The 12,296-nt window shown below is 43.9% G+C and overlaps 1 long non-coding RNA gene across 1 annotated transcript in view; it reads left to right on the top strand.

Annotated features, from left to right (window-relative positions):
* Positions 1-12,296, top strand: part of LOC143823991 (uncharacterized) — a 96,585-nt gene that overhangs the window by 45,338 nt on the left and 38,951 nt on the right. The gene's annotated exons all lie outside the window — the stretch shown is intronic.

The following is a 12,296-nucleotide window of genomic DNA, read 5'->3' as shown; positions in this document are numbered from 1 at the left end:
ATAGGCATGCATGCCACAAAGCAAGGAAGGAAAGGACATGATAAGAACTTGATTAAATATTAAGTGTAATTTAAATGCACATGAGGGTTGCCAGCTCTGAGCTGGAAAATACTTGGAAATTTTGAGGGTGGAGCCTGGGGATTGGGGAGGGGAGAAAACATCAATGGGGCATAATGACAAAGTCCACCTTCCACTTTTCTCCAGGTGAACTGACCCCTATCACTTGGAGATAAATTGTAATCCCATAAGGTCTCCAGCCACCACCTGGAGGTTGGCAACCTCAAATACACCCATAGATGCTACATTTGGCTGGGTGTGTCTGTCAGACCGTTTCTGCACTAGAGGCTTTGTGCTGGGGCAGGTTGCCCTGCCTCTTCCTGCTCCCATACAAGGGAGCATTTGTCCCGGTGCACATCGTCTGCCCCAGAGTTGTGCTCCTATGTGGGAGCTGGGGCAGTGAAGTTCCCAGTGCGGAAACAAGTCATAGTGCTGTCAAGTCACTTTCAATTTGTGGTGACCCTATGAATGAATGCCTGATTTGGTTAAGCTGGCCCAAATAAGAACTGGAAACTGTGAACATGTCGCCATAGAGGTGTGTGCATTTTGGTTTGGTATGGTGAATGCTTAGTGGAAAATCCTAGGGTAATTAAGATGGTCTTATAAATAAGGAGATGGCAGAGATCAGTTCTTTTGGAGAAGATGGCTGCTCTGTATGGTGTAGTTTTAAAGAAGTTTTTATTCTGTTTTTAATTGTGCACTATAATAAATAATTAACAAGTTTTACATTATTTTTATTGTTCAGCTCAACTTTTGAGTTCCTTCCCTCCTGGATGCTAACATTCATTCATTTATTCGTTCGTCCGTCCGTTCATTCATTCATTCTTTGTATACCACCTTCCCATAGAGGCCCTTCCCTTCCGTTTTTTTGTTTGTTTTTATCCCACCAGATTAGAAGCCATCACTCTTAATCACTATACCATGTTGGTAGCATGTTATTGATCAGCTGGGTTTGATAGATTGCTGGTAAGAGTAACAAGAGCAGTACCAGAGCTCCACCATTGCACTTGTGTTTTTGGCTGTGCATCTGAGCCAGTTTGGTGTAGTGGATAGGAGTGCGGACTTCTAATCTGGCATGATGGGTTCAATTCTGCGCTCCCCCACATGAAGCCAGCTGGGTGACCCTGGGCTCGCCACGGCACTGATAAAACTGTTCTGACCGGGCAGTGATATCAGGGCTCTCTCAGCCTCCCCTCCCTCACAGGGTGGCTGTTGTGGGGAGAGGAAAGGGAAGCCAAATGTCAGCCACTTTGAGCTTCCTTCAGGTAGAGGAAAGCGGCATATAAGAACCAACTCCTCCTCCTCCTCCTTCTTCTTCTTCTTCTTCTTCTTCTTCTTCTTCTTCTTCTTCTTCTTCTTCTTCTTCTTCTTCTTCTTCTTCTTCTTCTTCTTCTCCTTCTTCTACGATGTGTCCTGCAGGCCTGTTTCTGCACTGTTTAGCTTTCACACGTCTCTCCCTATAATGCTAGAGTCCTGACGAAACGCAACCCACAATTTCACCCTCGGCAATGAAAACACGGCGAAGCCCCAGACTAAACATAATCCGTTTAAAATCCCAGGGTAATATTGATTAAAACGAAAACCAGCATTGCAGGTACTTTCCCCAAGCAAAGTACATCCACAGGTTTCTCACCCTTGCCCTGTGATTATATAATAGATTTTAAGTCTCTGGTATCTGCAAATCTACATCAAAATATGTTCTATAGCTGTAGGAAACGACTCTGAATTGTTAACCTTCTCTCCAGGTACTGAAGGCGACACACTGAGAGATTAGACGTATATTTTCTTGGAGATCTGCCACCCATAGAGGAGTCCATATTTACATCTTTTGTTGATATTTTTTATAGATTAAGAGTCTCTTTACTCGGGTGATAATTCTGCTAAGTACTGTAATTTGCCGCCTCTAATATTTGTCTTGGAGTCCTAGTTTGCAAAATATATTTGAAACCACTTTATAAAAGTCGCATAATTGCTTCTTTGTGGAGCGGGCATAATGAGTAGTTTCTTTATCCAGCCTTTATCCTGTTAACCTCAGAGGTGAGTGGCTGCTCGCTGGAGTAGTTGGGGAATGCCTTAGCACTGTTGAGCCATTTAATTTCAGGACTAATTTCAGAGCAGTGACATAGAATTGGCCACGAACGAGAGCCGGCAGTTATTTTGCGAGGGGTTTTCAGCGAGGGCCCGGTGCAGGGCTAAAAGGAAACGGGAAGAAATGCACATGTGGCTGCAGAGGAAAGGACGCGCAGTAATGGGTTTAAACTACAAGTACAACGATATAGGCTAGATATCAGGAAAAAAAATTCACAGTCAGAATAGTTCAGCAGTGGAATAGGCTGCCTAAGGAGGTGGTGACCTCCCCCTCACTGGCAGTCTTCAAGCAAAGGCTGGATACACACTTTTCTTGGATGCTTAGGGCTGATCTTGCGTTGAGTGGAGGGTTGGACTAGATGGCCTGTATGGCCCCTTCCAACTCTATGATTCTATGATTCTATGATTCTATGATTCTATGATTCTATGATTCTATGTGGATGATTTTCTTTTCCTGATGGCAAGGCGTGACTTCCTCGGGTAGCAGCGGTTTTCTTTCCTCCGCCCTCTTTTTAATGTATTAATCCACGTTCATGTCTACAAACTACATAACCACAGGGATGTGCTGCAAAAGCTCTGGCGATATAGCGTGCATCGGGCATCGTGAATACACATATCAAGGGAGAATCGTTGACCCATCATCGGTAGTGCTGCCAGGTTCTTAGTGGGGATGGAGGATCTCTCCCTCTGAAATCCTGTTTCTCACCAACATGCCAAGGACCGGTAGATGGGAAAATTTAATAAATCACCGACATTGCAATTGCCATGCTGCCTCATTGGCGCCATGCTGTCAATCGGGGGCTCATGTTAATTCTAGTCCATGGATATTGGGAGAGCCACAGGTTGGCCACCCCTGACCTAGGGTGTTCTACATCAGGGGTAGTCAACCTGTGGTCCTCCAGATGTCCATGGACTACAATTCCCACAAGCCCCTGCCAGCAAATGGTAGCAAATGCTGGCAGGGGCTCATGGGAATTGTAGTCCATGGACATCTGGAGGACCACAGGTTGACTACCCCTGTTCTACACAACTGGTGACAGTGGAATTTAGATTTACATTTTTCTGTCCTGTGGCAGGTTTCTTCCATGTGACCTGCTGAAATCAGAATTGACGCTCTGGCTTGAAAGCTCCATGGTGCTATTGGGGTTCTTTTCCCAGGAATGCCCCCCCCCAAAAAAGCAGCTGAAATCTGTAAGCATTGCTTCCCCTGCAGAATCTGTCCTGCTGCCGCAAGGAGGTAATCTGGGGAGCAGAGGGGGTTTCCTAAGCTTTCCTTGTGTCCATGATGGAACTATCTTAAATTCTCTGTTTGTATAATATTTTTATTCCAAGTGTTCTGTTGAGCCTAAAACAATTTCCCCTGGCACGTTGGCCGCAGAGCCTCCTCTGCATCTCTAAAGAACCTTGACTCCGGTCTTCTAACTTTTAGCCTGTTTTGTGTATTTTTAAACCGGGACGAACGAGAGATCCAGGAAGAGAAATGCATTAGCAAAACTGATTTCTCTTGTTGCTTGTTCAAAAGGCTGCTCTGCACGGCACAAATGATTCATAAGTGTCCATTGTTCAGAGTTCAGGAGAAAGAGTTCAGAATCAAAGCTGCGCTTTAATGCGCGCTGGTTGTTCTGTTGCTTTCAGTAAGGCCATTCTCAATCTCTCCGTATAGAGAGAGACAACGTGAGCAAGAGGGTGGGGGTGGGGAAGAAAGCTACAAACGATATTCTAAGTTGCTTAAGCAAGATCTGCAGTTAATCCACCGGCTTCTTGAAGGTAGCTCAGGTTTCTCGTAAAGTTACAGACACGAATGGGTTAGCGGCGTGTGTTTAGCCAAATATAACAGAGCAAAATGGCGGCGGAGGGGGGGGCACCCCCTCTATTATTTCCTTTGATGGGTCTTTTTTTAACAGTCAGCCATGCTTTTGAAAATGCATTCAGAAATAAGGAGCAGTAGGATTCTGCAAAGATGTATTGTACTGGAACCAGGTGCTGTTTGTCATTCGTAAATTATCTGGAGTCGCGGTTCAGCCTTGAGGTCGCTAGGCTTTTGGAAGATACAGCATTAGTCAGGAGGGTGGAAAAATCTAAATCACTGCAAAGAATTCCAGAAGGATTTCTCCCAAATTGGGCAAATGGCCAACAAAATGGCAACTGGAGTTCTCTGTAAGAGTCAGCGGGGTTAGACGGGTTGGTCCGAAATAGTGGGGAAAAGTTTGAGTCCAGGGGTGCCTTTAAGACCACCAATGTTTTATTCAAGGTATAAGCTTTGTGCACATGAAGAAGTGTGCATGTACACAAAAGCTCATACCTTGAATAAAACTTTGTTGGTCTTAAGGGTGCCAATGGACTCAAAGCTAGTTATGTTGTTATGAGTGTTATTGACTCAAAGCTTGTTATGAGTGAGTGTAGACCAGCGTTTCCCAACTTTTTTGCCATTGACAACCCCCTGAAACATTCTTCAGGTTTTGAAAAAACCCAGAAGTGGTGTGATCGTGCAGAATATGGTTGGGAAGCAGAGCTGTGGACACGCCCACCCAGGGTTCCTCCCTTTCTCACCCCCTCCAGGCCATCATTGGCCATTTTGGGAGGAGGTGGGTGGGTCAGTATAGCTATATATGGTCATAAACGTAAAGATAAAGGTATCCCCTGTGCAAGCATCGAGTCTTGGCTGACCCTTGGGGTGACGCCCTCCAGTGTTTTCATGGCAGACTCAATACAGGGTGGTTTGCCAGTGCCTTCCCCAGTCATTACTGTTTACCCCCCAGCAAGCTGGGTACTCATTTTACCGACCTCAGAAGGATGGAATTCTGAGTCAACCTTGAGCCGGCTGCTGGGATCAAACTCCCAGCCTCATGGGCAGAACTTTCAGACTGCATGTCTGCTGCCTTACCACTCTGCGCCACAAGAGGTTCTATATATGGTCATATCACCCGATAAATGTCTAACTTTTAAAAAAAATATCAAAAACGAATTAACTCCCACCCATTCAGAAAACCCTTCCAGGGCTTTCAAGAAACCCCAGGGTTTCAAGAAACCATGGTTGAGAAAGCCCGGTATACAGTGTAGAGTGCAGAGCCAAGCTAGATTAAATATAGTTGTGTGGAAGATCACCCTTTTGAAATGTACTGCTTCTCACTTTGCAGGCTTCCTAAAATCACGAATGGGATGGGGAATGGAAATTTTTCTCTTCTCATGCCAGAGCTTGGCTCCCATGACTAAATTTGGCTGTTAATTCAGAAAAGACAAAAGACAGCAGTTTTTCCTAGAATGCATAATTTGTAGAACAGAATGAATCCCGTAACTGGGGAACCCGCATCTCCAACCCGCACCACTGTAGGATATAGCGTTAAAGAGGCATCTTGCCCTTAAGCTTTACTAGTGGAAGAGGCCGATGGCCTTTGAGCACTGCTTTCCTAATTCAGCAGGATTCTCATGTTACATTTTTCGACTGGATGATGTTTGTCTTCATAAAACAGCCTACATTCTACTCAGTGCTGAGTCCTGGAAGAGGAGCCACGCAAACCCGCCGTAGCGAATAAATAAATACGTGACATCCCATGACAAATGAAAAACTGAGGCATGTGCAACCCCGTCTTACACATATGCACTTGGCATAGAGACGCACTGAGTTCAGTGAAATTATCTCCCAAGAGAATATGTGTCAGATTGCAACCTCATCGTTTGGTGGAACTTTGATTTTGGCCAAAGAAAGCTGCTTCTGAGGTGCTCCAGGATTCTGGTGTTGCTTCGGCTATGAAATAACGCCTTTATGAAACTACCCCATCGTTTTTAGACAAAGTTGGTGGTGGAAGCCACCAGCAAAAATGTACAGAGGATGTTCCACTCGTGAATCCCTTGACCCCGGTATTTATCTGCCAGGTGAGCTCTGCTCTGCATGGTTTCTCTTGGCATCTTGTGTTGCTTTCCTAACTCCAAGGCATTGTGATTGTAGAACAACACTGTGGGATGTGTGTCTGTGCGTGCATGCCCATGTTTTGTTCCAGACATCTTGCATCATGGCTGAGCATAGTGAATGGGCTTTCTCAACCCCTTTTTTTTTTTTATCAATGGAGTGCAATCACCCTTTCAATTATCTTCTTCATCTCGAGTGTCGGCAGCTAAGTGCTAGCATAGGATTCTTTGAACATTTCTGAGATTGTTACTCGCTATCTATCTTATATCTTTCATTTCACTTTTTTTTTTTTGCTGTAATTTCATGAGTATCGAGCAAAGATGAGCATAGTCCAGGTTTTACCCTTATTATTCTCCTCTTGATTTGCTCAATAGATTCCTTTTGTCCTACCTCCCCATGTTTGGGCAGCTTCCTGGTTGATGGAGAGCGAGGGCTAAAGCAACACGAATATTTCCACTATATTGAGAGGCTGCGTATTTGTCCTGCAATCTAAAGTGATTCTCCCACATGTGTGTGTGAATCCAGTTTATGGACAATCTGGGTCATCTAAATCTACTTGTATTTAGCAGTAGATTAAGCAGTAGATTTATTCATTTAGCAAAGGTAGGGGAAATATATTTTAAATAAATATCCTGGCTTTCATAGTAAATAACGGGTTTGTGTTTGTATGTGTGTATTAGAACAGTAAAACAAGATTGCAATAGAGAAGAAACTTGTATTTGTAGAACATGAGCTATTGTTCCTTTTTTGTGAAGAATACAAAGGGAGGGAATCTGGCAGAATGGAAGAGTGGCCAACTGATAGTAGGATGAAGCAACTTAAGAAAGAGAATAGCAGCAACTTCATCCTCTTCCTTCAACCAAATTTTTCACAGCCATGAATTGTAATGCCCTGTGCCACCAAATGGCCCTTCACACTCAGATTATTCCAGTTCCCCTCCTCCCAAAACCATACAATTGGTTTGGCGATTTAAGTATTACATTCACTCCGCTACTGAGGAAAAGGACTGCTGCTTGAACAACCTGGGGCGGAAACGTGCCAAAAAGCAATTTTGAAAGGAAATATCAGGGAACTGAACTGATTGGTGTGAAAATTCATTTTGCTCCCTCCTTTCTCCATCCCCAAATGTCTTACAGATGTACACTCTGTGGTTTAGTTCCCATAGGATTCTTTTTGTGGAGTTCCAGAAACAGTAAGCTTGGAAACAGAAAATTATCGCCAACAAATTTAGGTGGGAAGTGGTGATTTACGTGGTGTAAAGGAGAGGAGAATTTTAAATGACTCCTTACTTTGGGAGTTGTTTGCTGGGGGCAGAGGGAGGGAGAATCCTGTTGGCCTTCAGTTGTTGAGGGTTGGATCCCTTGTTCCTGGTTGGAAGAGTTGCCGCGTCTCTGCCCAACAAAATTACACCCATCCAAGCCTGCTGAACTCAATGAATCAATGCCAACAAGCACTTTTATTGGCATATAAAATATTTTACAAAATAAGATGACAAATCAAGATGGAATCCATCTGGTCTTAAGTTCCCAGAGCTTAATAGCAGGTTGCTAAAATTTCGCCACTATGTCAGCTATATCAGAGTTCTGACTGGAAAGAGAGAGTGTTCTCTTATACTTATTGGAGAAGCCACTGAATTTAATTGGGAGGGTGCTGAAGAACATCATGTATAGGGCAGCATAGGAAAGCATGTTGTATAGTTTCTACACGGCCTTGTTTGCCAGTGTGATGTCATATTTAAAAGTGGCAACTCCTCCGCATGCAGCCAGTTGAGCTCATCACAGCATTGTTAGTGCTGTTCTCACTGAATAGTCCTATCAGAGCTCTCTCAGCCTCGCCTACCTCCCCGGTTGTCTGTTAGGGGGAGGGGAAGGAAAGGCGATTGTAAGCCGCACTGAGACTTCTTTGAGCAATGAAAACCATGGTATAAAAACCTGTTCTTCTTCCTGCATGGACAGCGTCCGCATGTGTACGAGATCTTCTGGAACCTCCCGGCCATCACAACGGATGGCAGGGTATTAAACCTTGCAGGCATAAAGGCCCTGTGTTGCCGAAGGAAATCAATGAATCTAGAAAAGCATTCCTTCTGGTTAGACTAGTCAGCCGTCACTGATGTTTCCTGTCAATGGAATTCTGAGGTTTGTTTATGGTTGCAGACTGCCAGCAAAAGGGGTGCCTGGGTCAGACTTGGATGGAGGAGATGGCTCCCCATTACTCACTTACCTGATGAGAAGGGAGCTAAGAGCCCCCGGCCAACTTGGCCATACAAGATACCCCACTGTTTCTGGCACTACCTGCCACCCACTCAGATAGTGGCCTGCTACCCAAACAGGACCAAACGGTATAGCCTCAGAACATGTGGGGTTACTCATATAGTCTCTCGGAAACCAACTGTGTGAAACGGGGTTGTATACACACACCAACAATTCAAATGTTGGTTCTTCCATGCTGGGCAGGCGATCTGGGACCCTACTTAGTCCACTGATTGCTTCTTAGAGTTTCGTGTTTCTTTCTGTCTAGCGATTCCAGTCTAATCCTGCAAGGCCAGAGTGGATGTTCTTCATGCACAAACCCACATCTTTGCTACACATCAACCTTTTTTTTTTTAACAGATCAAACCCATGCCTGCTTTGGGGAATAATTTAGCAAAACAATCCAGATGGCACAACCGTGTTCTCTGTGAAAAGAAGATTTATGAAGTGCCGTCATACTCAGAACGTTAAAATAGCCTGTTCCGAGGAAAGGGACGCTGCCATTTCTAAATGGCCTGCATCCGAGCTGAAACAGGGCCAGTTTGTCACCTGATTTTGTCCCTTCAAAACCCTTGTGATCTTGGTATGTGAATGTGGGTTGCCACCAGACCTCAACTGGCAGTCTGTCTTCACACAACACAAAACCTATTTACGGAACGGACTACTCAGGATGCGATGATAGTTAACTAAATAACCTTTATTTGTACAGCTCCCCTTTTATGAACGGTCAGGATGGGTAACTGCATGAGATAACAATTGACAAAAATATAAAATTATATATAAGTTTTCAGAGAAACATTTGATGTTCTAATAAAAAGGTAAAGGTATCCCCTGTGCAAGCACTGGTTCATGGCTGACCCTTGGGGTAACACCCTCTAGCGTTTTCATGGCAGACTCAATATTAATTAATTAACACACTCATTTGGGAAACTCTTCCAGGGCTGTCAAGAAACTCAATGTTTTCACAAAATCTTGGTTGAGAAAGCCTGGTCTAGAGACATTAGCCTCCAGATAGGACCTAGAGATCCCTTGGAATTACAGCTCATTATATTTCCCTTGCAGAAAATTGATACTTTGGAGGGTGAACTCTATAGCAAGGTACTCCACTGAAATCCTTGTTTTCCCCAGGTTTCATCCCCAAAGCTTTGGGGGTTTCCCAATCTGGTTTTGGCAACACTACCCATCATCCCTCATTGGTGACCAGCAGGGACCTTGCAATTCTAGTTTCTTCTCAACAGTGTTTGGTTAGCCAGGTCCTGCTTAATTCTATAAAGCTCCCTTTCCCATATTTCCAAGCACTAGTAGGGCATTCTCTGCCACTGTGAAAAAAATATGCAGTGATCTGAGACTAGCAATAGTCTTGTATTGCAAGACTCATGCTTCTTATACAAAATTAAAATTTTAAAACAAAGGGGAAATGGAATGTATACCCATATGAAGGGGGGAGGATGGTGGAAGATGCAGAATGGGCAGAACAAGTTCAGTGTTAGTGGGGGAATGGCCTTTGTGGAGAAGCAAAAGCGTAGAGGGGCAATCCAAGTGAGTCTACATGTTTTTGAATCACCTTTGGCTTGGAAGCAAAACAAGAGGGAAATCAGCACAAAAGAACTCTTAGAAAACCCAGGAAACAGTGACCTGAAATCGAACTGGGCACTGAAGGGAGGAAAATCAATGGAGAACAACAAAGAAAACCCAACGGACATGCATGGGGAAAGCAAGGCGAAACATCCATGCATAACAGGCCACAGTAGGCAGATGGGGGAGCACTTATATATCTTCGCCTTCCTCATTGAGATCCAATTCCTCAAGAAATCTGTTTAAGCAGGGTGACAACTGCTTTGCTACGGGCTCTTACTTCTGAAAAGGCACCGTTGCTAAATAGTGTTAGGTGAAAAGACCAAAGGGAAAGCTGGCGAGCAAAGCCTTGGCACATCGGCATCTTGTGAAGAGGAACCTGTGCTTCGTGTAATACTGATTTGAGCCACTTTTGAGAGGGGTGGGGTGGGGATGGCTGTCAGCCGTGTCCTTTCTTCCCTGTGGAAATGGGTGCTGCACAGAGAAGGGAACAGGTTATAGAAAAGGATCTGTCCTGGCCACCGGCTGAGAGAAGTCAAGATTTTTCAAAGGCAGCAAATGTCTCTGTCTGCAAATTCGAATGCACAACTTCAGCAAATACGAGACGGAACATTTTCTGCAAGTAACTTTATTTATTTGCAGCGGTGTAGCTATTATGTAAAACACACAAGGGCTGTTTCATTGCTATGGGTGGTATGATGAAGCTGGGGAGAGGGAGAGAGAGAGAGAGAGAGAGAGAATTTGATGCCCATCATAACAAAGGAATCAATCTCAGGAAAGATTTCTTGAGAGATAGCACTGGCTTTGGTTATAGATTTTCTCCTTCGATAGGAGAGCATTTTTGCAATGACAGCTTATTGGCATATCCACCACGAGTCCAATAAAGCAGAGAGCCGCAAAACTGCAACACTTAAAAAAAATACACACACACACACACACGGATCAACCTAATTTCAGCACGGCAAACACAAAACAAAAGCTGTATATGACTCCTTAGCCTTTGTGCACATCTGCATTATTATAAATGCTAATATAATTCTGCAATGATAAATAATTAAACAATTATGGTCATGAATCAATAAGTTTAGCACATTTTTTTTCCATCAGCAAATTGTACTGTATAAACAAGAAAAATAAATTACCAAGTCTAATTTTTTTTTTCCAGAGAAAAATTCCAAGCATTTTATATCTCATAATTAAGGGAAGTATTAGAATTCAATGGCAGATACTTAGAACTTTTTTTGTTTTTGAAATTTTCCAGTTTTAACCAAGCACCATTAAGTTGTCATGTTTTTATGCTTTTGAATCTGATTAACATTTCGAGGTCTGACTTTTGTAATCATTTCTTTTGTTTCCCTCGGCTGAAACCCCTCCCGAGCCCATGGCTTCTGTAAACACAATTTATTGACCTCGTTGCATGTTAAAAATAAGAAAAATATAGTACGTACTGAGCTAGTGTTTTGCCTGTTTTAACAAAGCAGTAAATATTTTGGTGCATAAAGTATGGGGGGAGCCTTTGGAGAGGGGGGAGGGAAGTGAGGGGCATTGCAAGCACATTTGCATTGTGTCTCTGAGGATCACGGACTTTTCCCACCTGCTCGAAAACCCTGGTTTCTCCCCACTGTGATATAGCCATCCTCCTTGGTACTTTGAACCCTGTCTGGATCTGATGTCCCACAGGCTGCATTTAAAAAAAAAGACTAATCATGTAAACAGGCTTTAATTTTCTGAGTATGACGAAGCAAGACAGCAGCTACCAAGGTTGATAATACAGTCCTTTGTCTCTGCAGAGTTTTATAGACTCTCTCTGCAGGTTAAGAGCTGCTCTGCTCCTTTTCTTCTTTAATTGGGTTTGGAGCATCCTTGTTCACAGAGGTGGAGCGGGGATCTGGAAGGTGTTGAGGTGTCCATTCTTGAGCGGTGCTGGAACCAAAGCTGTGCCAAGCGCAAAACAGCATGTTATATGGGAAGGCCACGACGGGATCGCCCAACACTTTGATTTTTTTGCTTTTAAAGCAGCTACAGAGGACTGTAAATTAATTGGCACTAGGGGAGAGAGTTTTATTTCACACTTTGTTTGCATGCTGTTTTTAGAGTTGCCGATTCCAGGTTGGGAAATTCCTGGAGGTTTCCAGGTGGAGGTTTCACCCTCACCCCAGACTGCTATTTTTTCCTCACTGAGAACATCTCTGTAGCCTGGAGATGAGTTGTAATTCTGGAGCTCTCCAGACCTCACCTAGACAATGGCAAACCGAGCTGGTTCCCCAATCTCAATTGAATTCCTTCTAGGGCAGCCAAGGGAGAAGATTGGGATCTCATTGTTGGCCTTGTTGTCTGTCATTTACCTCTGATGGAACCAGAACCTCCTAGATTTCTTCTTTCCAAGGCTTATCTGCCAGGCTTGTACAACCTCACCAATG

Source organism: Paroedura picta, chromosome 14 (assembly GCF_049243985.1).
Source record: "Paroedura picta isolate Pp20150507F chromosome 14, Ppicta_v3.0, whole genome shotgun sequence".
Taxonomy (NCBI): domain Eukaryota; kingdom Metazoa; phylum Chordata; class Lepidosauria; order Squamata; family Gekkonidae; genus Paroedura; species Paroedura picta.
Note: the sequence above shows the minus strand (reverse complement) of the source record. Positions and strands in the feature narration are given on the sequence as shown.